The sequence below is a fragment of the Stegostoma tigrinum genome, chromosome 1 (assembly GCF_030684315.1).
Source record: "Stegostoma tigrinum isolate sSteTig4 chromosome 1, sSteTig4.hap1, whole genome shotgun sequence".
NCBI classification, from domain to species: domain Eukaryota; kingdom Metazoa; phylum Chordata; class Chondrichthyes; order Orectolobiformes; family Stegostomatidae; genus Stegostoma; species Stegostoma tigrinum.
The window spans coordinates 4462622-4485594 of NC_081354.1; the positions used below are offsets into that span (position 1 = coordinate 4462622).

General features: G+C 42.9%; 1 long non-coding RNA gene across 1 annotated transcript; it reads left to right on the forward strand.

Annotated features, from left to right (window-relative positions):
* The first annotated feature begins 9460 nt into the window (after window positions 1-9460).
* LOC132210534 (uncharacterized) lies at window positions 9461-22643 on the forward strand. The gene is made up of 3 exons (XR_009446657.1): window positions 9461-9543; window positions 16994-17135; window positions 22393-22643. It is a non-coding gene; the product is annotated as an uncharacterized LOC132210534 (long non-coding RNA).
* The last annotated feature ends 330 nt before the right edge of the window (window positions 22644-22973 follow it).

Here is a 22973-nt window from a genome sequence, read left to right on the forward strand (position 1 = left end):
TGCAGAAGTGGAATGCCTCATCCTGGGAGCAGATGCGGCGGAGGCGGAGGAATTGGGAATAGGGGATGGAATTTTTGCAGGAGGGTGGGTGGGAGGAGGTGTATTCTAGGTAGCTGCGGGAGTCGGTGGGCTTGAAATGGACATCAGTTACAAGCTGGTTGCCTGAGATGGAGACTGAGAGGTCCAGGAAGGTGAGGGATGTGTTGGAGATGGCCCAGGTGAACTTGAGTTTGGGATGGAAGGTGTTGGTGAAGTGGATGAACTGTTCGAGCTCGTCTGGGGAGCAAGAGGAACCCTGCAGCCCAATGGTATCAATGTGGACTTCACCAGCTTCAAAATCTCCCCTTCCCCCACCGCATCCAACAACAAGCCCAGATCGTTCCCTCCCCCCACTGCATCACAAAACCAGTCCAGCCTGTCTCTGCGTCCCTAACCTGTTCTTCCTCTCACCCATCCCTTCCTCCCACCCCAAGTCGCACCTCCATTTCCTACCTACTCACCTCATCCCACCTCCTTGACCTGTCCGTCTTCCCTGGACTGACCTATCCCCTCACTACCTCCCCACCTACACTCTCCTCTCCACCTATCTTCTTTTCTCTCCATCTTCGGTCCGCCTCCCCCTCTCTCCCTATTTGTTCCAGAATCCTCACCCCATCCCCCTCTCTGATGAAGGGTCTAGGCCCAAAATGTCAGCTCTTGTGCTCTTGAGATGCTGCTTGGCCTGCTGTGTTCATCCAGCTTCACACTTTATTATCTTGGATTCTCCAGCATCTGCAGTTCCCATTATCTCTTGGAAATATATCAGTGCTTCTTCAGTGTTGCTGGGTTAAAACCGTGGAATTCCCTCCCTAAGGGCATTGTAGGTATTCCTACATGGACTTCAAGAAAGCTACTCTATGTTCACCTGCACATGTGCCAATGTAGTATACTGCATCCGCTGTACCCGTGGTGGCCTCCTCTACATTGGAGAAACCAAGTGGAGGCTTGGGGACCGCTTTGCATAACACCTACACTCGGTTCGCAATAAACAACTGCACCTCCCAGCCATGAATCATTTGAACTCTCCCTCCCATTCCTCAAACGACATGTCCATCTTGGGCCCCCTGCAGTGCCACAATGATGCCACCTGAAGGTTGCAGGAACAGCAACTCATATTCCATTGCAGAACCCTACAGCCCAATGGTATCAATGTGGATTTCACAAGCCTCAAAATCTCCCCTCCCCCAACTGCATCCCAAAACCAGCCCAGCTCGTCCCCACCTTCCTAACCTGTTCTTCCTCTCACCTATCTCCTCCTCCCACCTCAAGCCACACCCCTATTTCCTTCCTACCAACCTCACCCCGCCCCCTTGACCTGTCCGTCCTCCCCGGACTGACCTATCCCCTCCCTCCCACCCCACGTACGCTCACCTCTACTGGCTCCATCCCCACCTCTTTAACTTGTCTGTCTCCTCTCCACCTGTCTTCTCTTCTATCTGCCTCCCCCTCTCTCCCTATTTATTTCAGAACCCTCTCCTCTTCCCCCATTTCTGATGAAGGGCCTAGGCTTTTGTGCTCCTAAAATGCTGCTTGGCCTGCTGTGTTCATCCATCTCTACACTCTTTTTTAAAAGATTAGATTCCCTACAGTGTGAAAACAAGCCCTTCAGCCCAACAAGTCCATCCCACCCCTTGGAGTATCCCACCCAGACCCATCCTCCAATAATCCCACCCCTGAACACGACAGGCAATTTAGCATGGCCAATCCACCTAACCTGCACATCTTTTGGACTGTGGGAGAAAACCCATGCAGACATGGGGAGAATGTGCAAACTCTGCACAGACAGTTGCCCAAGGGTGGAATCGAACCTGGGTCCCTGGTGCTGTGAGGTTGCAGTACTAACCACTGAGCCACTGGTCAGACAATAAAAACTAGGCATATAGCAACATTAACATCCCCTGAATGTATAAATGAATACTGGCCAGTATGACTCCTTTGAAATAGATTCACCTCAAAGGACAGTGGCAACTGCTATTGAACACATCAAACAATCACCATTTCCAGCAGCAAAGCACTCCCTCAATACTGCACTGGGACTGTCAGTTCTGGATCTTGTGCTTAAGTCTTTGGCGTGGGTCACGAACCTACAGCCTTCTGACTCTGACATGACTTAATTACCAAGTGAGCCACAGCTGTCCAGGGACATAAGTAGAAAAGATACAAAGTGCTGGAGAAACTCAGCAGTTCTGACAGCATCTTTGGAGAGAGAGAGAGAGAGAGAGAGTGTGTGTGTGTGTTAATAATTCCAGTCCAGTGACCCTTCTTTAGATTGAAAAGCAGCAGAGAAATGACGCTGTTTATGTTGATGACAGTGGGCGGGGAGTCAGGAGGACAGGAATAAGTTGATTAAATGAAGTCAGTGCCTAGAAAAGAGAAAGAGAGAGAAAGAAAGAAAAAGTAAAGGGAAGCAGAAAAGGTGATGGCTGGTGGTAAATCAGGTAAGAGGTAAACACTGAGTAGGTGTTAATGAGAAGTGTGAACAGTTGAAGATGGGTTGGCTGTGCGAGAGCATACCATACAAAGCAGGAGCTAGTGGTGTGGGGATGGGTAACGAATATAGAGATATATGTTCACAGAAGGTGAAAACAGGATGAATCTATGGACTGTTCCAAAAGAAGAGTCATATTAGACTCAAAACCTGTTGTGTTCTGTCAAACATCTAGAGTGCAGTCTACTTTTAAAATACATGGTCATGATATCATCACCATGTCATAGCATATGATTTGCGGGTGTGAGGATTTCAGACTCCAACTTAACAGACTATTTGAAGCATTTCGTGCTGATCGAAGAGTGCTACTGTTTGTAAAATAGCCTCCTATTAATTAGAAAAGCTCAGCAGGTCTGGCAGCATCTGTGAAGAGAAATCAGAGTTAATGTTTTGGGTCCAGTGACCCTTCCTCAGAAACCTTCCTTGGATTTTATGTCTCAAGGACACAGAAGGTATGCTGCAGTACTTCAGGGTAACTATTCACACATATCTCACGTCAACTTCTACTGAACAGTAAGAAAAATTGCACAATGTTTATAACTCAATGTGAAACTTCACAGAATCACTGAACTGTTATGGTCGGCATTGTATCTGCATCAGCTCTCTGAGCATTTTGTCACATTCTCAATCTCCTGCATTTTCTTTGTAACCCTTACATGCTGTTTAAATGGAAACAATCATCCAATGCCCCCCGAATGCCTCATTGGAACCTGCCTCCATCACATTTCCAGGCAGTACATTCCAGACTCTAACCACTCTCAGGGTGAAAACACTTCTTTCTCATTTCACATTTGCTTCTATTGCGAAACACTTGAAATCTGTTCTCTCACGTTCTCCATCCTTCTATTAACAGGGTCAGCTTGCCATATCTGCTCTGTCCTCATTACTTGGAAACATTGATCAGATTGCTTCTCAGCCTTCTACTTTCAAAGGAAAATTGTCCCAACCTGACCAGTCTACTTCAATAACACAGGTTTCTCATGTCTGGAACCATTGATGTAAATCCCCTCTGGAGGCTCTCCAATATGTTTAAAGGGGGCCGTTTCCATGCTGTAAATCTCTGTGACTCTAGTTCACATTCTTCCTATAATGTGGCACCCACACTTACACAATACTCCAGCAGAGGTCTAACAAATGTCTTATATAAGTTCAGCAATACCTCCTTGCTCTTGAACTCAGTGTCCCTATTAATAAAGCTAAGGGCACTGTATACTTTACTAGCATCTATTTCACATTTTGTCTGTGTGCTCCTGAACACCTTTAGATTAGCATGTTTTACTTTATACTCTCTCTCCATGTTCATTATACCAGAATGTATCACCTCACATAGCTGACAAATGAAGTTCATTGTGGATCAATCTGCCCATTCCACCAACTTTTCCATGTCCTTTTGAAGTTCCACACTGTCCTCACAGTTGACAATGCTCCCAAATTTTGTGTCATCCACAAAACTTTGAAATTGTCCCTTGCACGTTAAGGTCTAAATTATCAATTATACATCAGGAAAAGCCAGAGGCCAAATACCAGTCCCACTACCACAAGCCTTCCTCCAGCCTGAAATAACCCCGTTAACCATTACTCTCTACTTCCTATAACTCAGCCAATTCCATGTCCATGTTGCTACTGACATTTTTATTCCATAAACAATAATATTTTTCACAACTCTAGTGTGTGGCACTGTATCAAACTCCTTCTGCAAATCAGACACAGTAAGGACTGCAGATGTCGGAAGTTCGAGTCAATAAATGTGAAGCTGGAAAAGCACAGCAGGTCAGGCAGCATCTGAGCAACAGGAAAGTTAACTTTTCGGGCCAAAACCTGACAAAGGGTTTTGGCCCGAAATATTGATTTGCCTGCTCCTCGGATGCTGCCTGGCCTGCTGTGCTTTTCCAGCTCCATATTTATTGAATCTTCCTGCAAGTCCATGTGCACCACATCAACAGCACTGCACTCATCACCCCTCTCTTTTACCTCTTCAAGAACCCCAGCAACCTAGTCAGATATGTCTTTTCCTTGACAAATTCATGCTGGCCCTTCTCACTGAATCAACATCTTCTTCATGTTGTAATAAGTCCACTGAGGATGGGATCCCATCACCAAGTCATCCTTTATGTACATGCGGATAGCCCTTGAAACTGCTCCAGTCCCTCACAGCCATCTCTCAGAGTGACATAACCTCTGACATTCCTGTTGCTATCTGTCGACCAGGGTTCCCTGATTGGAATAGGTTAACAGCCCCAATCAGGGAACTCTTATTCTATGAGGTCCACCTGGCTGACCTTGTTTTAATCAATACTCACATGACTATAATTTTATCCTGAATAATTATTTTGAGCAGTTTCCCCATCACAAGTAAGACTGGCTGGCCTGCAATTGCTGGACAATTACCTTTACTATTAAACCTGCTTCTAAATGTAGTGGTGAAGTGAATAGTTTGGATGCATTAACAGAGAAACTAGATACGGTGGTAAGGAATAGAAGAAGATGTTAATAGGGTTAGCTGAAGATGAGAGACTGTGTGTAAGCAAAACATTGGAATTGACCACTTAAGTCAATTAGCCTGGTTCCAAGCTACAAAATACCACTTAATTCTATAACTCGTTCTATTTTAAATGAGCAGTTGTGACCTCTCACTGTATAATGGCTTTGATTCCAGTAATACTGCATCTGCCTTAAGTGAAACTGAAAAACAGATAATATGAATACTGGAATGTGTACAGCACACTTTGAACTATAGTATGTAAGAATACAATTTCCTGGTACATTGGTCAGCTTTCTTTGGAGGTGATCTCACAATCATTGAATCCTTCCAGCGCTGAAGCAGACCATTTGTCCCATCAAGTCCACACCAATCCTCTGAAGAGGATACCACCCAAACTCAGTTCCCTTTCCTAACCCCTGTAACTCTGCATTTCCAATGGCTAATCCACCTAGCCTGCATGTCCTGGACACAACTGGCAATTTAACATGGCCAAGTACAGGAAGCCATTCATGTAGGGGGAGCAAAAGGAATGTGGTGGCAGACAGTAGAGTGGGGGAGGGGTGAATTAACCCCTTTCACTGCCACAAAGTCCAGGCAGCCATATTGCCTGCCTAGTGCCAGAGTTTAAGACATCTTCTTAGGGCTGAAGAGGAACTTGCGGTGGGAGGGGAAGGGTTCAATCTTTATGCTCCATATAGGTCACCACCAAGGCAAGACAAGGAGAGACTGCTGCATAGAGAGAATGAGGAGCTAGGCACCAAAATAAGGAGCATTGCAAAGGTAGTAAGTTTTGGATTATTAGCTGAGGCACTTACAAATCCTCCCAAGGCAATTAAGGTAAGAGAAATACATACATGTCTCAAAGACTTGTGCATTGGAAGTGAGTTCTAGTTTTTCGACACTGGAACCAGTATGATGACTCGTTTGGGCAAGTGTACTGATTCTGAAGGTCTGCCACTCCTGGGTCACCACAATGGTTAATGATTTAATCAAAGCACACAATATTTATCTTTCTGATGGATACAAAAAACGCTGACCAGGTTCCTGTACTTAACAAGAACTACTGTTTGTTACAAATAAGTATCCTCTAATCACAAGTAAATAGCTTTGAACTATGAATGTATAGTTCTACTCGTGAAAATTCGAAACAAACCCCATTTAAAACCCTACACACACGTACAGAAACAAACAAAAAAAAGTTTTATGCGTTTTATAGCTGAAGGGGAAGAAAAACTGGGAATTACCCATTTCATCAGAAACATAAATAGCACCGAGTGCCATTGAGAATTTCTGCCCTTCAATCTCCTTTCTCAGGTTCACTTCTTCACAGGAAGCATAGAGAGATTGTAGTGGCTAACACATTGGCATGGATAAAAGATTGGCTAGCTGACAGGAAGCAGAGAGCAGGCATAAATGAGTCATTTTCTGGTTGGCAAAATGTAATGAGTGGTGTGTCACAGAATTTAGTGCAGGAACTTCATCTGTCTACAATTTATTGAAATGAACTGGCTTAAGACATGAAAGGTAGAGTTACTAATTTTGAAATGACACACAGATAAGTAGGAGAGTAAGTTGTGAAGAGTACACAAAGATGTTATGAAGGGATGAGTGAGCAAAGATATGACAGATGGAAAATATGGTGGGAAAACATGTAATTACCCATTTTGGCAGGTAGAATTTAAAAAAGAAGCACATTATGTTGAGAGATTGCATACCTCTGAGGTGCAGAAAGATCTGGGCATTCTAGTGCATATATCACAACAGGTTAGTATGAAGGTACAGCAAGGGATTAGGAAGGAAAACAGAATGACATAATTTATTGCAAGGGGAAATGAATACTAAAGTAGAGAGGTTATGCTTCAGTTATACAGGACACTCGTGAGGCCACATCTGGTTACTGTGTACTGTACTGACCACCTTATTTAATGAAGGATGCATATGCATCGCAGGCAATTCAGAGAATGTTTATTAGACTAATCCATGGAATGTTTGGGTTGCCCTATGAGAAAAGATTGGACAGGTTAGGTTTGTATCCACTGGAGTTGAGAAGAACAAGGGGCAATTTGATTGAAATAGATGAGATTCTGAGGGGCACGGAGAGTTAAAAAGGACATTTCCACCTGTGGGAGAATTTAGAACCAGGGGTCACTTTCAAAATAAAGGATGGATGATACAGGTAAGACAGATAAAGAGCATTGTTTCTTCATGGTGAGTGGTGAGTTTTTGGAAGTTTCTACTTTGAAAGGAAATGGAAGCAGAGTCCATCAAATTTTTAAGGCAGAGGTAAGTGGATTCTTGTCAAGCAAGAGGGTGAAAGATTCCCACAGTAGTCAAGAATGCAGTGATCAGATCAGCCATGATCTCACTAAATAGAGGAGCAGGCTCAAAGGGCTGAAATGGTCACTCCAACTCCTAACTCAATAGTTCATGTCCCTACTCACCTCCAATTCTGACCTCTCATACACCCCGATTTTAATCCCTGCACCATAACACCCACACCCTTAGTTACTGGCGGCCTAAGTACTGAAATTCCCTCCCTAAACCCCACTACCTTTCTCTCTGAAGATCTATTGCTTTGAACAAATTACTGATCATCTCTGATCTGATATCAGATGTTTCACAGCACTCTTTGTGAATTCATGAGTTGGTTTACTATATTAAAGATGCTATTTAAATTCAAACTCCAACAGCAAAGACGTTGATTGAGTTACAGCTCCACCACCTGCAGAACTGAATGAAATATATTCACACTAGGCTCTAACTCCCCCTAGGGGTCTGAACATGGTGAACCAACGACAACTTTATTTGAATGTCCTTGCTCAAGACCCAGACTAATAATACATTTTAGAAAATTTCTAGGCCTGCAATATTTAACTGAAGGCTGTACTGCTTCAGGGATTACCTTGTCCCTGTATAAATATGGATATTACCATGGCCTATTTAGTTCAATAAGTACCGAATTGAAGCTAACACTCCTGTGAACTGTCCAAAATGTTGACATCTTCCAGATGAGATGTTGAATTAGGTGCTGTCAACCCTCTCAAGTGGATATAAAAGATCCATAGCTTTATTTCAAAGAACAGTGCGGACAAACACTCCAATTTTCTTGTGAATATTGACCGCCATCACACTGAAAACAGATTACCTGATGTTTATCACAATACAGAATTGTTTGTGGAAGCCTTCTGGTGGCAAATTAGCTGACGTGTTTCCTGCATTACAACAGTAACTTGACTTCAGAAAGTATTATATAACAAAGAATGGTAGATGCTGGAGACCAGAAAAAAAACAGAAACTGCTGGAACAACTCAGCATATCTGGCAGCCAGGCCTGCTGAGTTTCTCCAGCAATTTCTCTATTTAAAAAAAAATCACATTTGCTGTGAACAGTTCTTTGGGACTTCAAGGTTCTGCAATGTATTATCCTTTCAAATGTTAAAATTCATGTGAATAGCTCCAGGAATGAGGAAGTTCAATTACAAAAATAGGTTGGGTTTCCAAGCCCTGCGATCCGCGTTCAAGCCTGGGTGCTGCCTATTTCCTGGTCCAGTTAGTGCTGCGCCTCGGGAAGTCTCGTTTTTGTCATTGCAAATCTGAGAATTGAAGAGGGCTGATTTTAACAAATGCATGCTGTCTCCCCCCACTGCATCCCAAAACCAGCCCAGCTCGTCTCCGCCTCTCTAACCTATTCTTCCTCTCAACGATCCCCTCCTCCTACCTCAAGCTGCACCTCCATCTCCTACCTTCTAATCTCAACCCGCTTCCTTGACATGTCCGTACTCCCCAGACTGACCTATCCCCTCCCTACCTCCCCACCCAAACTCTCCTCTCCACCTATCTTCTCCTCCATCTACCTTCAGTTCGCCTCCCCCTCTGTCCCTATTTATTTCAGAATCCTCTCCCCATCCCCCTTTTCTGATGAAGGGTCTAGGCCCGAAACGTCAGCTTTTGTGCTCCTAAGATGCTGCTTGGCCTGCTGTGTTCATCCAGCTCCACACTTTGTTATCTTGGAGAAACTGGGGTTGTCTTCCTTGGTCAAAAGGTGGAGAGCAGATTTGATAGAAGTTTTCGAAATGGGGTCAGATCTGGACAGAGGAAGCAGGAAGTTTTTTTGTGTTTTCTTCTGTAACTGAACTTGAAAACACAAGGCACAAGTCACACGGTAACACAATACAGCAAACTATTTATTACCTAGTTACTGTAAGTCATTGAAATGCCTATAAACGGCATCAAAACTTAAACACAAACCATCAAGATGGATGCATTAGTGAAATTAGCTGATGTATACATTTCATGGCCTTTGATACAGTATTCAGGAAGAGGAATTGCTAGTAGCACAAACTTATTTAGGTCTCCATTTAGGAAAATGCAACAGTGGTTGCCTGGGAGATAAGCAATAATTTGTCGTCATGTGAATCCTGGGGATTCCTCACTCCGCTGGAACCAGTTCTTCCTAGTGGTGCTATTGGCTAAGAATGCAGCCGAAGATTAATCTCCAGGCCACTGCTTCCAGCAGCACTCTGAAGATCAATGAGGTGAGCATTAAAATCATTATTTTTAACATTTCTTTTGTGCACTTTTTAAAATGAGTGCTAAAATTACTGGAAAGGAGAAGGGGCGCCTCAGGAAAGGCTGTCAGGCTAAGAATCAAAAATCATTCAAGTAAGGAATGGGCCTTCATGCAGACCCTGAAATTCACAGCTGCCAAATCCCACTAGACCCCTCTAGGCTGAATAATCCTCCAAATCTACAGAAACGATAAGAAGAATACCGCTTCCTTAAAAAGGCGACATGCAAAACCTGGTTGTATACCTTTGATAAAACCTGTAAACATCCTTTATGAAGAAGGGTCTAGGCCCGAAATGTCAGCTTTCTTGCTCCTCTGATGCTGCTTGGCCTGCTGTATTCATCCAGTTCTACACTTTGTTGTCTCAACTTCAAACAAACTTAGTGACAGAATTCAAGGACAATCATTTCCTGAGCTTTTATATTAAAATTATGAGTTCTTACATAAACAACATTATTGGGGTTACTCTCTTAGTACTAGTCATTAATACAATACCCATGGAAGAAAACAAATCAGCGAAAGTCAGCCATGTTTCTCAAATAGACACTTGCATGAGTTTCGAAGAGTCAAAATCCCCACCTGGAGTTCCTCTTCAAGAGCAGATTTAGTTCTGACAATTCATGAGGATTTCTTCCTGTGTTAATTTTTGCAGGAGATTGCACAGAAAAGATAAGGAAAGGGGCTGAAACTGGTCAATCCTGTTACTCTCTGTCAATTTCATGTAAAAGTTACACCAGGAGGATGAAACAATTTGTTTTCATTCTTTATAAACCTTGGGATTTATGGAGCACATGTAATGAAATATATATTTTCACTATTGAAATGATGGAAATGACAACAGCCAATCTGCGTGCAGCAAGTTTGACGCTAGATAACCAATGACCAGTTACGCTGTTCTAAGTAATTGAAACAGATCTCAAGGTTTCTGTAGTGCAGTGGTAGTGCCCCTACCTCTGAGGCAGAAGCACTAGGTTCAATCCCAGAGTTGTATAATAACATCTCTGAACAGATTGATTAGAAAATATCTAAAAACAGAAGAAGCTGAAAATGTGCAGCAGGTCAGGCAGCCTCTGTGGAGTTAGGAAAAGGGTTAATATTTCCAGTCAATGTAGTTTCAGTTCAGGTGAAAGGATGTTGACCTGAAAGATTGGGCTATGTATTACCTGCTCCCACTGGTGTCTTTTGGAGACTGGAGTGGTGGGGCAGGGGCATACGATATAGGGAGGGTGTCTAGGCCCCAACACCTTCCCTCCCACCCCTGAGCTCAGTCGTAAAGTACAGAGGGTTAGCTTGCACCATAACCAGTAGGCCGCCCTTACATATTTAAACAATGATGCAACGTGATCATTAGTAGCCTTTGGGGGCTGGGGAAACAGGCACAGCAGGAGCCCTGGCCCTCTGGGTACAGTGTCCTAATACAGGCAGGGCCTCATTTTGCAGCTCTACCTTCCACTTGAGCCTATCCTATTCCCCAGCTGACATCATGGGCATTGTCTGTGTACGTGTAGGAGTCATTTTGGCATTATAGACGAGTGCACCACACAGAAACAAAGAAAATACAAACAAGAATAGACCATTTGGCCCTTCGAGCTGCTCTGTCATCCATTATGATCATGGCTGACATCCAAATCAACAGCCTGTTGCCACGTTTTCCCCCATGTCACAGTGCTTCTCAGAAAACATACAAATATTTGGCCTCAACTACTTTCTTTAGTAACACATTCCTTCGGTGAAGAAATTCCTCCTCATCTCAGTCCTAAATGGCCTACCCCATATCTTTAGAGTGTAACCCCTGGTTCTGGACTCCACTGTCACTGGGAACATCCTTCCTGCAGAGACCCTGTCTAATCCTGTTAGAATTTTATCAGTTTCTTTGAGATCTCCCCCCATCATTCTTCTGGCAAATATAATCCTGACCAATTTAACCTCTCCTGTACGTCAGCCCACCATCCCAGGAATCAGTCAAAATTGTGAAAGAGTAAAGCTCCACAACTATCAATTACTTAAATCAACTTCCCTCACTTGGTTCCAGCCATTCCCATGTTGGTAAATCAGTAAATTGTGGGCCAATGCACAAAGTAAAGGTAAGTAGAAAGAATGAGGGAGGAGCTGGCCAAAATTGATTGGAAGGGTCGCTAGCAGGACAGATGGTGGAGCAGCAATGGCGGGACTTCCTGGCATTAATTCAGGAGGCACAGCAGAAATTCCTCCCAAGGAAGAAGAAACATACTGAGGGGAGGATGAGGCAACCATAGTTGACAACAACAGTTGGGAATAGCATAAAAGCAAAAGAAAAAGAATCCAATGTGGTGAAGATTAGTGGGAAGCCAGAGGATTGGAAAGCCTTTAAAAACAAGCAGAGGATAACGAACAAAAACAATAAGGGGAGGAGTTGAAAGATGAGAGTAAGCTAGCTGGTAATATTTTTAGATACCTAAAGAGAGAGGCAACAGTTGATTGCCTAGTGGTATTATTGCTGGGCTGTTAATCTAGAGACCCAGGTAATGTTCTGGGGCCCAGGTTTGAATCAAACCATAGCAGATGGTAGAATGTGAATTCAATAAATATCTGGAAGCAAGAGTCTAATATGACCATGAATCAGTTACCGACTGTTGGAAAAACCCATCTGGTTCGCTAATGTCCTTTAGGGAAGGAAACTGCCCTCCTTACCTGGTCTGGCCCACATGTGACTCCAGGCCCACAGTGATGTAGTTGATTCTTAACTGCCCTCTGGCCAATTAGGGATGGAAAATAAATACTGGCCCAGCCAGCGATGCTCCTCATCCCGTGAATATATTCGAAAAAACAGTGGACATTGGAAAAATGAGGCTGGGCAAATAGTAATAGGGAATAAAGAAATGACAAAGGAACTAAATGGGCACTTTGTGTCAGTTTTCACAGTGGAAGACATCGGCAATGTACTGGAACTTCAAGAGAATCAGGAGGACAAAGAGAGTGGTGGCTATCAATAAGGAAAAGGAGCTGGGGATGCTGAAAGGTCTGAAGCTGGAAACATCACCCAGAACCTGAGAGCTGTGAAGGAGGTAGCTGAGGAGATTGTAGAGACATTGGTGGTGATCTTTCAGGAATCATTGAAGTCAGGGAGAGTGCCAAAAAACTGGAAAATGGCTAACGTAACAGTCCTGCTTAAGAAGGCAAGGAGGCAGACAATAGGAAACACTAGGCCTGTTAGCCTGGTTGTGGGGAAAATTTTAGAGTCCATTGGTAAGGATGAGATTGAGGAGAAGTTGGAATTGCATGCTGAAGTGGGGTTGAGTTAGCACAGCTTCGTCAAGAGGAGGTAGTCATGTCTGTCGAATCTGTTTGAATTCTTTGAAGAAATAAAAATTGCCCTGTCACGTTGTAGCTTTATAGGCCACATGTGAATTATTGTGTACAGTTCTAGTTGTCACACTACCAGAACAGTGCAAAGTTTTTGGAGAGGGCACAGATAAGGTTTATCAGGATGTGGCCTGGATGGAGGGTATTAGCTATGGTGGTGGTGGTGGGGGGAGATTGGATAAATTTGGTTTGATTCCAATTGAATGTCAGAGGCTGATGGATGAACTGGTAGAGGTTAGTAAAATTATTAGTGGCATGGATAGAATAGATAATAAGAATTGTCTTTTCCTGGGTTTAATTGTCAATTCCTGGGTTTAAGGTAAAAGGGGAAAGTTTAAAGGAAATATGAAAGGAATTTTTTTTTCCCAACAGAGGGTGTTAAGTGTCTGGAATGTTCTATCAGAGGAGGTAGTGGAGGTAGATACAACAGCGATGTTTAAGATACATCTGGATAGGCACCTGAACATACAGGGAGTAGAGGGAAACCGACCATGAGGTAGTAAAAGGTTTTTAGTTTAGAAAGGCATCAGGGCAGGCTTGGTGGGCCAAAGGTCCAGTTCATGCGCTGTATTGAACTTTGTTCGGTTCTTTGAGTTTTTAGTCATCAACAAATTTGGAAATGTTACATTTAATTCCCACATCTTATTATGATGGATTGTGATAACTGGGGTCTGAGTACCCCACTGGTAACAGGCTGCAATTGCAAGGTGACCTGTTTATTCCAATTCTCTGTTTTCTGTCTGTTAACCAAATCTGAGTCCATAGCAGTGTACTACCGCACCTCACTCCCTGCAACCCTCCCGAATCCATGTGCTCTTATTTTTTGGTTTACTAACCCAAACTGTGTGGGGCGTTATCAAAATCTTGAAAATCCAAATACATCACACCCAGGGGATCTCCTTTATCTCTGCTAGAAATAACATCCTCAAAAAGAAGTTCGTCAACACAATCTCCCTTTCTTTGATCAGAAGCAGGAATGGATGTTTCCCCTGGCTGTTCAGGGTGGTAGAACTGAGGGACACAGCTAGGTTATTTAGGACTGAGTTGAGGAGGAACCTCTTCACTCAGAGAGTGGGGAATCTTTAGAATTTCCTACCCCAGAGGACTGTGGGATCACAGTCACTGACTATGTCCAAGATGCAGATGGATAGATTTGTAATTTGTAGTGACATTAGAGGATTTGGGGATTTTCAGAAATATGGCTTTGAGGGAGATAATAAGCCATGATCTAGGATGTTGGATGGACTTGAGGGGATGAATGGCCTACTTCTGCTCCTATTTCCTATGATGTGTGTATGGCCAATCAGATAACTTGGTGATAACTGTGTGTGACCAATGGATCATTAGTAGCAGCATCATGTGAAGGAACCAATGATCACATTCAGCAAGCCTAAATTCTTTTGTGGGAGTATTACATAAAGTGTAAATGCTGCAAATCATAAGACATTTTAGCTGGCTCTACCAGCAGATAAGTAAGTGCATCCAACCTACTGTTACAATCTCTCTCCAAAGTTGGGGTCAAGTCTTCTGCAGACAGGGACAGCCAAGCCTTGTTTTGGCAGACAAGTGTGTGAGCGTGCTGGCACCTGGGGAACGAGGTCCTCTTGTACAGCTTCATCTGCGTGGCACCATTTCACAGCCAAACTCTTAAACTTCATCGTTGTTCATTGCAATATGGTTGCCAATTAGGTACAGTTTGGTGCTGCAGGCAAATCAAAAAATAATGGACGTGAAAAGTTATAAAAGGCTAGGAAGCAAAAGAAAACTGAAATGTTCTTAAGTGGCCTCAAAACTGACAAAAATCTCCTTTTTTGGACTATTAAAACTCACTTACAATCTCTGCAACCTGATTCTACACTCTTGGCCATCCCTCAGCTTTCACTGACCCACCATGCTGGCCATACCTTTAGCTGTAAGGACCTGAAGTTTTAGATTCTCTCCTAAACCTCTTTGCCTCTTTCCTCCCCAGTGTCCAAGGTCTCAGTGTCCTGGGCCTAATATCTTGTTACGTGGCTCAGTGTCAGCTTTTGTTTGGTCTTTGCTCCTGGAAAGCTGTTAAAAAAAGTGCGAGTGAAGTTATCACTTGATCACTTGTACTAATGAACACCAAGCTGCTCTGGAAGCTGCGCATGGGCTCATTTCAGTTGTTGTGAATGGAAAAGGAGCATAACACTGCAAAGGGCATTTTTACATGGTGTGGCTGAGGCTCAGCTGGAACAGACAGACTAGTCAATCAGCTCGCACACACACCCTGCAAAGGTATCAGAAAATCACTGTCTTCAGCTACCATGGTCCTCTGACAGGGGAGAAGAGCATGTTAAAATCCCTTCCTTCACAGTTTCTTGGCAAGCTGGGGGTAAGGAGGGACATAGGGTGCAGGTAGAGGAATGGAGTTGTGGTGGAACCAGTGGCCATGACCAAAAGGTCAAACAAAAAGACGCAGAATGTCATTACTTGAGTAGAACAGGAACTGGAGCAGACATGCAACTATTGGATATTAGTCACAGCAACAGGCAGCACCCCATAGCTGGAGAAGCCTCATAGACCGAGCAATTGAGAGAGAGCAGGACAGCAGCCAACAACTGGAGCAGACCTCCAGACTGGTGGCTCAACACTTAAGACCCAAGGCTGCGAATATTGCAGACCATTGCCAGCTGGTTAGAAAGCTGGGAACTGGAAGTGAAGCAAGTCAACAGCTACTGGAGGCCTCAGTGGAAAATTAGAGCAAACACCCTCTCCATCTCTCAACTATACGCCCTCAACCACCACCACATCCTTCGAGAGGCCATGAGGGAAGAAGGATCCCTTTGTGACTGGGACGCAAGGTACTTAGTGTTGTGTCACCATGGGAAGTTAGCAGTGGGTGCTCCGCTAACTGAACTTACTGATAGTGAGGTGTTAAGCCATTGTGACAATATGTTGATGGATCTGCAACATCAGGTGAATACCCATGGTTAATAGTTAGTTCCTCTGAGCTATGCTTTTCCATTAAAGGTTGATACAGGTTTATTAGAAGTGGAATTAAGAATCACTGCTTTATGTTGTTGATGGGGTACATGTGTTTAAAACACCTATCACACAATTTTAAATCCTTCCAGAGCACTCATGCGCTCTCCCTTGGCCTCAAAACCCACCTCTCTGAATTTTTTTCTAACAGCACTCCTAACCATTCCTCCTCTGGTTCTATTTCATCCTCCTGGGATCTGTTAAATATTTTGGGACCATTTTTTCTCTGTTATAAGACTGGGCAAATCTGAGCTGATGTCAGGAAACCTCAACTGTCATATTAAGTCAATGAATTACAAAATTGTCTGCTATGGTTAACTTCTATAGAGGGAGGAGAAAATGTAATGAGAATGGAGTTAACAGTCAGGAACAATGAATGATCGCAACCAAGTTGGATCAGCTGGATCATATGGGCTATTCTGGACAGTTAGAACAAGGCTGGCCACCGATGGCTTTCAATAGATCTTTGGAAGTATAGCTGAAGGAACAGTTAGTCGGGAAGGCTACACTGGAAGGGGTGGTCACTGCTGTACCTGGGAGTTGAGAATTGAGTCAGTCACAGGGGAGGAGCGGGGAGCTTGGAGCAGTTTCAGGGAAAAGTAGTGCTCAGTACAATTACAGACCAAGAGACTGTCAGGGAAACGACAGAGGCTGGGCTATGGAAGACAGCTCCAGTGAAACAGTTAGAGAGGCTAGTTAGCACAGAGTAGATAATTTGAGAAATTACACGAGTGTTTGGTCAGGGTACTTACAGTTGCTGGGGTAGCAAAGGAGCGAATCATTGTACTGTTGAGAGTCAAGTGAGGTTGGTCTGCGGGAGGAGCACCAGACGGAGCTACAACAGACAATGGGATTTGTTCCTGGTGATGATTTATTTTTTGGGTTTTCTTGACAGACTTCACACGGCTGCAATGAAAATAGAAGTTATAAAGTGAATTGACTTGTCATTCTCCACAATCAGATCAATATCTCAACAGATAAAACCAGAGCCTTTATTTATTTTAGTTCCTTATTTCCCCAAATATTGATATTGCTGACACATTTAGCAATTTTTCCTTATTGTTTCATAGTGTGTGGGCGTCACTGACGAGGCCAGCATTTGTTGCCCATCCCTCAACATCTTTGAACTCAGTGCGTTGCTTGGTTATTTCAAAGCGAGTTTGGAGCCACCCACATTGCTGTGGGTCTGGAGTTACAGGTAGGACAGACCAGGTAAGAGCAACAGATTTCTTTCCTTAAAGGTCATTAGCGACCCAATGGGGCTTTTGTTATGACAATGAATGTTAATTTAACACACTATTACTGGGATGACCTTTTTAATTCCAGATTTATTCATTAAATTCCAAACTTCACTGTGATGGGATTTGAACCACTGCTTTCACAACATTTGCTTGGGCCTTTGGGATTACTAGTCTAATGATATTCCCACTACACCACCATCTTCCCTCTTGTCAGCCTCATCCCTAATTCCTTAGAAAAAGTAATCTTGGACCCTCTGTTCTCAGCATAAAAACTAACGTGACAGTTTGATCTCACTGAATTGTCTGCCAGGCCTTTCCAGAGGAAGTTGGTGTTGGAATGGAGCATCACATTTAGGATGTGCTCAGCAAGCAGGGCAGCCTGGAGATGGTACATTCTGCTGTGACCAGTCAGCAAGTGGGCGAAGGTTTAAGCAGATGGATGGGCTGCTGATCAAGTCGGCAGAGATAGTAGGAGCTGCCAATGCCGGAATCTGAGATAGCAAGGTGTAGAGCAGGATGAATACAGCAGGCCAGACAGCATCAGAGGAGCAGGAAAGCTGACTTTTTGGGCCTGGACCCTTCTTCAGAACTTTCTGATGAAGGGGCCAGACCCAAAATGTCAGCTTTCCTGCTCCTCTGATGCTGCCTGTCCTACTGTGTTCATCCAGTTCTACATCTGATGCAGTAGACAGCTTTGGTCACAAAAGTTTCATTTTAGTCAAACATGACACCCACAACACAAACAAGAGAACTGTCTTTAGCAAGAGCCACATTCAGGTCGGAGGACGTGAATACAACTGTGTGTGAGATATGGCTCTGGTTAGAGAGTATCCCATGTGGAGACACCATTGAGTCCATTTACATAGGGCTATCAATGGACGCTGACTTTGCAGCAGTTAAGAGCTAGTTATGCTCATTCTTCAGTCCCGACAACCCACCCTGGTACCACAGTTGTTGACCATAGAATCGTAGAATCCATACAGTGTGGAAGCAAGCCATTCAGCCCATTGAGCTCACACGGATCCTCCACAAAGCATCCCGCTCCCCCAAGCTAGTCTTGTAACCCTGCATTTCCTATGCCTAAATCACCTAGCCTGAAAATCCCTGGACATTATGGGCAATTTAGCATGGCAAATCCACCCAACCTGCACATCTTTGAACTATGGGAGGAAACCGGAGCTCCCGAAGGAAACTCACACAGACATGGGGAGAATGTGCAAACTCCACACAGTCAGTCACCCGAGGCTGGAATCAAACCACTGAACCATCATGACGCCCTAAATGGTGGGTGCAATTCACCGAAAATGCCCCTGAATGTCAAGGGGGGATAGTTAGGATTTCTCTTGTACAGATGGTTATTTCCTGGCTGTTATCATTTATTAGCGCAGTCCTGGATAATGACCAGGTCTTGCTGCAAATGGGCATGGCCTGTTGTATTAACTGAGAGTTCGGAATGAATGGAGTCATCGGTGAACAGTTCCAATGAGGTCACTCATTGATGAAGAAGTTAACGATGATTAGAAGCAGCAATCAGCCACCGAGTCTGAGAAACAGAACAGACAGGAGTGGAAGAAGACCAATCTTTTCAAGCCTGCTGTACTGTGAAATATCTTCAATATCAACTCCACTTTCCCATCTTTCTCCATATCCCTCGATTCCCTGAGGGACAAAAAAAAAGTCTAGAGGTAGAAAAAAGTCTGTTTATCTCAGCCTTCAGTAAAATCAAAGAGAGGCTGTGGAACATGAGACACAGTGAGACTGAGAGACAGATAGGCTGCAAAACTGTAACTTGTCCTCAAAAAACAAGTAATAGATTCTCTAGGATAAAGAGTTACAGCAATTCACAAGCCTTTGAGGTAGGTAATTCCTGCTGACCTCAGCGCAAAATGATCCTCACCTGGTCCCGAGGCTGCGGTCCCATGTTCTAGATTCCCTAACCAGGGCTAAACAGCTTCTCAGAGCTGGAAATGTATCCTTCATATTGATAGCTTTTCACACCCACCTCTGGAAAAGCAGGGTCCATTGGCTTGGGGGAAAGAGGGGCAGAGGGCACGGGTAGCAGTTGGAGCAGACAAACTAAGAAAAGTTTGGAGTCAGCTACAGCAGCTGCTGGGTGTACTGGTGGGCTATTTAAGAGGCCTAACCCAGTGCCCTGGGACTTCAGAATAAAATACTGAATGACCCTTCAACGCTTATCCTTAACATCCTCTTAACCCTCCACACACACTTCCAATGTCCCATTCATGCTGCCAATGGCCCCCAACAAACCATTATGGCCTTTTAAGTCCCTTCATGCTAACAATGGCACTTCCACCACCATTCATTCATAACACATTGAAAAGAAGCAGTGCCTCTCATAATGCCGCTGTACATGTAAAAATAAACGCTTTTTAAATCAAAATCATTAAAATTTCCCACAATGTTAATAACTTTTTTCTAATTACAAAGCTATAAAATTGTCAATCATCCAAACTTTTTAAAAGTTTCAATAACTGAAGCTGCAAGCAATTGAAATCTCCTAACTTACTGCATAAATATAGTGAAATTGATAAAAGAGATCACAAAGACAGAACAGGCTATAGAGCAGGGTCTCAGGTGTTTCAAAAGAGTAATGGATGTCTAGGCCCTAGCAAAGAATACATAATGATGTGTAATACTTAATGAGATTGCGCATGGAGAATTCAGGGACAGAGATGGCTGTGGTCCATATGATTTTTTTTGCCAATAAAAATAACAATTAGTTGAATTCTTAATATGGGTTTCCATCACCTAATATTCATTCATTACTGTATTTGCTATTTTAAAAGGATAATGTTTAAAATTTGTTTTCACATTTTGTGTACGAAATAACCTGTACTTCAGTCTTGCACAGGGTGCACTGAGCATCAAGCTCTGAAAAGCACACATATAACTTTTAAAAACATTGCTCTGATCACCATCATTATCCTCTTCTTCATTATAAGTTAACCACATGGCTTTGAGTCTGCTAGTTGTTAAAAATTATCATCCATTCAAATCATAACAATCCACAAATAAAACTGATCATCACTCATTTCTTGTTCAAAACAGAACTTACCTTGGAGGCAGAGGACTCAGCAACATCAAACTGAAGTTCTTCAGACATCCTTCACTAAAAGGGCTTGTCTTTGACCTGTATACACCGATATACTGTCAATAACGACATTCAAATTGTTAACCAAGCAGGATAAGGTAGTGAAGTGAAAATCAAACTCTTCATTTGAGCAGCAAAAAGTTCTTTATTATGATTTGATTGCACGTCCAGTTTAATTAATTAATGTCATCTATCACTTTATGGTGACAGTGTTTTCTCTCATTTCAATAAATTTAAGAGACATTAATGCCTCAATGAAAAAGCTAGGCAGTGTTAATGGACAAAAAGATGTGGTGCAAGATGTGAAATCTCAACCCATGCCCATGCATTGAGATATGACTTTACTGCTGTTTTCCTTCATGCATTCAAATAGCTGGGAAGATCGGCCTCTTTCCCACTGCATCTTGATAGTTGGTTTTAAAGAGCATTTGCTGAGAGACTGTGACATTCCGCAGACAGTGAAATAAGTGTTAAAAGTGAGAAAGATACATCACATGAAAAGACAAGGGATAAAAAGGAGGAAAATATGAGGGAATGCAAGGGGGAAAGAGAATGAAATGTGGAAAACTCAATTCCACGGGGAAAGAGGAAGGAGCAGTGAAATGGAAAAGATACTTTGAGAAAATAAATGTAAGAGGCCGAGTGCAGCAAGAGACACAGTGACACAATGAGGTTGAGAGACAGAAGCTTGTTCTCAAATAACAGTGCCAATTAATCTTGTCCGCATTATGACTCAATCACCAAGTTATAACCTATCTGACAGAAGCATATCATGTATATCTGTCGCCATGCTGTGATATAAACTTAGGAACAAGGAGCAAGAGTAGGCAATCTCCCCTCAAGCCTGCTTCACCATTTAGTAATCAATACTGTAACCTGAAATTCACATTCCTGCCTACCACCACGACGTTACACCTCAACAGGAACTCATCCACCTCTGCCTTAATAGTATTCAAAGATTCTGCTTCCACTGTCTTTTGAGGAACAGAATTACAAAGACTTATGACTCTCTGTAAGAAGTTCCACCTCATCTCTGTTTTAAATGGGTGACCCGTTGTTTTTAAACAGCGATCCTTTGTTCTTGATTCTCCCACAAGAGGAAACATCTTTTCCACATCAGTTTGTCAAATCTCACATATTTCAAGCAAGTCATCTCTTCCTCTTCTAAACTCTAGTTGATAGAAGCTTATCCTTTCTCCGCAAGATAATCGACCCATTTCCAGGTCTTAGTCTGGGAAACCCCCTCATGCATCCAATGTTTTTATCACCTTCCTCAAATAAAGTGACCAACATTATACACAGTATTCCAGATGCGACCTCACCAGTGCCCTGATAACCTCTATTTTTGTATCCAATTCCCCTCACAATAAATTATAACATTCTATTAGCTGTCTTAATTACTTGCTGTACCTGTTTACTAACCTTTTGTGATTCATGTACCAGGACACGCAGATTTCTCTGCATGTCGGAGTTCTTCAACCTCTCAATCTCTACATAATATGCTTTTTATTATTCTTTCTGCCAAATGGATTATTATACATATTACCACATTATACACCATTTCCTAGATAGTTGCCCACTCACTTATTTATCAGTATTTTTGTAGCCTCTCTACATCCTCTTCACACCTTACTTTTCTTCCTATCCATCATTGTGCTACCAGCAAATTTGACAACAATGCTTGTAGTCCATTTTAAGTTCTCGCCTTGACAAACCCCAGTATGACCTCACTCCTCTTTATAATTTCTTCCAGTCTAACAAATCTCTGGGATTTCAGTATACCACCTCACCTGGTCTCTTAGGCATCCCTGGTTTGAATCACTCCATCACTAGTGGTCACACCTTTAGCTGCTTGGACCCTAGACTCTGGAATTTTCATCTTAAACCTCTCCTCTCCTGACACTCCTCATGCTACCTCTTCATGCTTTGGGACTAATAGTTCCTCGTGCAGCTTGGTGTGAAACTTAGTTTGATAATGCTGCTGTGAAATGCCTTGGAATGTTTTGCTAGGTTTAAAGCTGCTATTTAAATGCAAGCTGTTGTTGCATGCAAATCTACATTTGTGCATTCCTTTGACTCACTCAACTGTTCAACTTTTGGTTTTACCTGCTCATAGGTGGTTTTTCCTGAAGACACGAGGAAACAATGAAAAATAAAAAAGTAATTAATAGGAAAGGAAATAATTCCAGACAAGCAGAGAAGAATGAGCCTGAAGAGACTTTGTTAAGGAAGAGCAATTTTTTTTGACATATAGGCTGCAGCAGTTAATAGACCAGCACAATAGTCAATGTACATGTAACTGAGACAGTATTCAGATTCATTATCAAATATCACAAACCAATAACATAGAAATCAACCACTAATAAACAAAAACAGAAATTTCCATAAGAGTTCGGTACGTCTGGCAGCATCTGTGAAGAGAAATTAGAGTTAACGTTTTGGGTCCGGTGACCCTTCCTCACAACTACAGAACTCAGAACACCAATAAAGTAAGCTGGATGGAAATAGAATCAACCAAAAACTAGACACTTGCAAATTTAAAAAAAAATTCTAGGTTAGAAGTGTCAATTTTACTACTCCCAAATATTTGCAATACGGCAATATATCTCTCAAGCCACAATGGACCACTTCACTTTGAAACACAGAGCAGACTACTAAGCCTCAAGAATCAGGACCACAGCCCAAGTTTCCTTCCTC